A 4762-nucleotide genomic window follows, 5' to 3' on the forward strand; every position below is an offset into this window, starting at 1 on the left:
CCCAGGAACGTATAAATCCAGTATCCCATAGACATAGAGGAGCTCAGAAAGTGACAAAGGTAGGCTACCACAGAGATGGAAGGAAAGTGTAGGTCAAATGAAAAGCAAAGTAAGTTACCTCAACATGCTAAACATTGTTCCATCATGTTGACTGTTAAAACAAAAAGAAGGAATTCATTTTTTCCAGGAACTCTGGGCTTTCAGAATCAGATCTACACGACAGAATGTACGTAGAATTGTTAGGCCGAATACAGATCATTTTTAATTGTTCTAAAAGCACATGTGAGGCATTTAGGTTTTACATTATTATTTGCCCCTTTTGTTTTGTTTGTTTGTTTGTTCACCATGTAAAGCGGCCTTGGGTCCCTTGAAAGGCTCTATACAAATCTGATCTATTATTATTATTATTATTATTATTATTAATACTAAAGCATCATTTTATTAATAATTGATTTAATATTTTTTTTACATTTTAGTTTTTTGAAATATATTTTTTAAATCTTTTTATTGGAATCTCTAATTTGAAATGTGTATGTGCATATAAATAATTTCTATTCTATTTTTTTATTTATATATATATTTTTTAAATGAAGCAACTGAAATGAAACCAATTTTCCATGGATTAAATAAGGTAAAATTCAGATTCTGATGTATAGCAAGGGATATAGTTGACTTACTGTTGGAGCAATCTGCACAGGACTCAAGAAAAAGGGTCCAGCTTGCACAACAGTAGCGCTGGTAGAGTTAAACCGTCAACCCTCCATCACAAATAATGCTTTCTAATGCCACCAGTCCCCACTAACTTGTTTAAACAACAACAGGACCCAGACACCCATCTTTCCATCACTATTCAACACAAAATATTGATATTTACTGAATCATTTCATTTCAAGATATTCCTCCATTTCCATTCATCCTTCCTGATTCAATATGTTATAATTCACAGAAAAATGTGGTGCGGGAACCCAGCCAAAGACAGACAGACAAAGAAGGAATGAGAAAACAAGGAAGCAGATAGAAAGAGTTATTAAGCACATATTAATGTTTGCTCTCCTCCTCCATGGCTTTCTATCCTGAGATGAGCCTGTCGCTACTTTAAGCATGAATTCTTAATCACACACCAAACACTGTCTAATTCCTCTCACCGCAATGCAAGGAACAAGAGCCAGAAAGACGGAGCCAGAGAGAACAGGACAAAAAAAAGGTTTGAAATGTCACGGAGGCAGAGCTGGGATACTAATAAAGCTATGCAAATAGCAATTAGCTGAACCAATAACCTCTCAGTCAATACCAAGACACCCAAATGGGAATAACCCAGCCACAGGCTCATGAGTTCAAAGGCCACGCTGCGATTGGAGGTCACAGCCCAAGACGATAAGTGACGCATTTCAGAGTGAGAAGGTTGTAATTGTGGCCAAGAAAAAGAGGCACTAATGTTTGCAGGACTAAAGAGAGTCATTGGTGCGCTTGTCTAAGAAGGACCTTTAAGTGCTTCCCATACCTATGTGCAATTTGAGCCATAATTGTCTCTTGTGCTACAAATCCATACATTTAGGACAGTGAAGGAGGCAGATAATGAATTATAACCTCAAGTGTGCTCCATTTTGAAGATTTACTTAACTTTTTCAAACACATCAGATATAAAGACATCTAAGCGTCAAAAGAAGCTCTGCACTAATACTTTTACTGCTACTCTGGAGATAAAATTAGCAAAGGCAATTAGCAGGAAAACAACTCTGGCAGTTTTCCTGAGTTTATGAACATGGGTGGCATGCATGCGTGTGGTTGGCTGTTGTAAGTGTTCTTTGCTGAAAACATGGTTTGACAATCAGGGCTTGAGAGGTGCGGCGTTCACACTCTTTCCGTGAAACATGCCTTCACAGCGTGAGATAAACAAAGTGGAAAAAATCACTGTGCAACTTGGTGTGTGTGCGTGACAAAACGTACAAATCTCACTCACTCGATGAGAGTGTATTATGATTTCACACCTTTTCCCTCAACACTTTAGATGAATACTGAACAGATTACAAGACGGCGTGTGTGTGTGTGTGTGTGTGTTTTTGTGTTGTGTGTTGCGCTCGCCCGCGGGTAGTGATGCTCCGCCTGGCTGGGGTTGAGATCTGTTCCTATTTGGAGAAACTCAAATGTTAGAATGACGCAGAATATTTTTGTCTGACTAAATAAAGAAAGAAATGTGGAAAAACAATAACAGCAAAATATTGAAGTGCATNNNNGACTTTCTGTAAAACACTTATCTGTATCTACTACACTTCACAAAACAGGTTTCCGGAGGAGAACACTAGTGGTTCCCAAAAGAGGTTTAAGGTGGAGAGAACATGTTGTTCCAAAAGAGGTTTAAGGTGTGGTTGCAAAAACAAATGTTTTGGTGAATGAAATAGAAGAGGTTGCCAAAACAGATTCAAGGTGAAGTAAACCGGTGCTTCCCATAATTGTATAGGAACATCATCTGTAGTTATCAAAACACATTTAGGGTTGACTCAATATGCTGTTCCCAAAACAGGATTACAGTTCTGTTGTTGTTGGTGGACTAAATGAAAGGACAGGTTAATGTCAGATACATATTGTAGTTCCCAAACCAGGTTTAAGGTGGACTAAATAAGCCAGTCCCAAAACAAGAACAAGGAATTGTTGACAAGACAAGTTTAAGGTGGACTCATCAGGAGCTCCTTACTCATTTAAAGTTTACAGAAAATGGGTTGTTCCCAATACAAGTTTATGGTGTTTCGAAGGTGGACTAAACTCGGCTTGGGACTGTGGCTCCGAAAACAGGTTTAGGGTTTAATAAATCCTTTATTCCTTTACTCTAAAGGTGTACTAGATCAGCGTTTTTTTAAACAGGTTTAATGTGGACTAGACCAGTCGGAGCAGAGGCACCCAGAAGATTAATCAAAGTGGTTAAAGATCCTTAATAGAAAAAGTAACAGTAAAAATGCAGATTTTAGCTCAGTGAAATTGTTCGGATATTGATTTGTTCGGACATCTCTAGTCTTTGCTTTTGATCTCTTTGAAATGCTGGATCTAGAGGTCTATGAACGGTTTTCATACATTACATCTGTGGTTGAGATTTCAGCCTGTGATGTGGGGTTGTAGCTTTGCATGCTTAAAAGGTTAGAAACCACTGGCCCGAGCTCTGTTATAATGAATAATTGATTCAATTATTGAAATGCATGTCTCCTTATCTTAAAATACTTCATATTGTTATGGATTTTCTAATTTGACTCAAACCTATGTATGAAGATGCGGAGACATTACAATGTAACCAAGTAGCAGTGAGCTGTCAATGACAGTAAAATTGTAGTCTGCAGTCATCTATTGTGAGAATCTTATTAAATCCCACCCTGCAGAGACGGAGAGAGACAAATTACTAGGTTGCTCTTCATTTGTCTTAAGCTTTTTAATCTGTGAGAAAGAGTCAAAATGACCTATGTTAGACACACACACGTATACACACACAAAAGCCCTATGCAGGGGCCACTTTTTATATGCGGTCAGTGTGTGGCAATCAAGAGCAGCATTTAGCCCGAGGCTAGCAAGAAACCAGAAGATATGCTGCAGAGGAGAGGCACAAAGATGCAGAGGTAAGTTAATATGTGTCGATGGGTGATTTTTGAGGTAAGCTTCTAAGTGTTTACAGAAAGCGGAGCGGGTATAAAAGCATAACGTGGGAGTTTGTCCCTCAGTGGATTTCTTGACTGTGCTATAATATTTTCATTTGATCTGCTTCAGAAAAAAAGACAAGCTTTCATCCCTCTGTGCTGCTGATGGAGTGTTTGGTCTCTTTAAACTGCAAGTCTTTCCGTGCACAGCTTTCTGTTTCTTTATCTCATGTGCCTTTATGGGTGTATGAAAGCGCATGTACTGTATTTGGCATGTCCTTTATGTCTCTGTGTGTACATTTCCTTGTATCTTCCAGCGTGTGTGTTCGAGCCCCATCTTGTATCTCTAAGCAGGTCTTGCTGTGACACAGTTGCCACTAATTACAGATCAGGCAGATTAAAACCTGGAGAGGAATGGGCCAATCAAAATCTCCCCTGGAACTCTTCCTCCACACCTTGGCTTCTCTTTATCTCGTTTATTTTGCTCTTCAGCACCTTGTCATTACCTCTTGCCCATCTTAAATCTCTCTCTGCATTCCATTGACTTGTAAGTGTTTTAACCCCTGAGAACTGCATTTAGAGTAAAGCTACATTTTATTGACTTCTAACAAGGTTAGTGTAGACATGGCAGCACATATGAATGTTCCAAATGGAAACTCCAAATGGTGGAAATGTTGCGTTATCTATTTATCTAGTAGCTGTGTGTTTATTTTAATATATTTGTCTACATTTTGGGGAATATGCAGCATGGAAAGTCTGCATTAGCTTCCAGCAGTTCCTGTTTGCAGAAAAGTAATCACTGGATAACTTACTTAAAAAACGTTGATTATGTGGCAAGATCTGAATTTATGAGTCTTTTATGTTTTATGTGTTTCAGTTTTACAGAACAATGATTTAAAAGCTGGGCGGAGGTTGTTGGCAAATACATCAATCTTCCAGTAAGGGTTCATGGTTGCACCATAATCAACAATAATCCACAATAACAAAAAAGATTGAGCACACAAACAATCAGCAGAGGGAGAGAGGAGACAGTGGCGGCTGCTTGGCGATGTCAGGTCTGGGATATGAGTGGAGCAAATGAGGATGAACCAGTCACCGCTGCAGACAGGCAGCTGAATAGACAAAAAGAAAGGAGAGACAGGATC

Source organism: Notothenia coriiceps, unplaced genomic scaffold (genome assembly GCF_000735185.1).
Source record: "Notothenia coriiceps isolate Sejong01 unplaced genomic scaffold, NC01 NC01_scaffold00037250, whole genome shotgun sequence".
Lineage (NCBI taxonomy): Eukaryota > Metazoa > Chordata > Actinopteri > Perciformes > Nototheniidae > Notothenia > Notothenia coriiceps.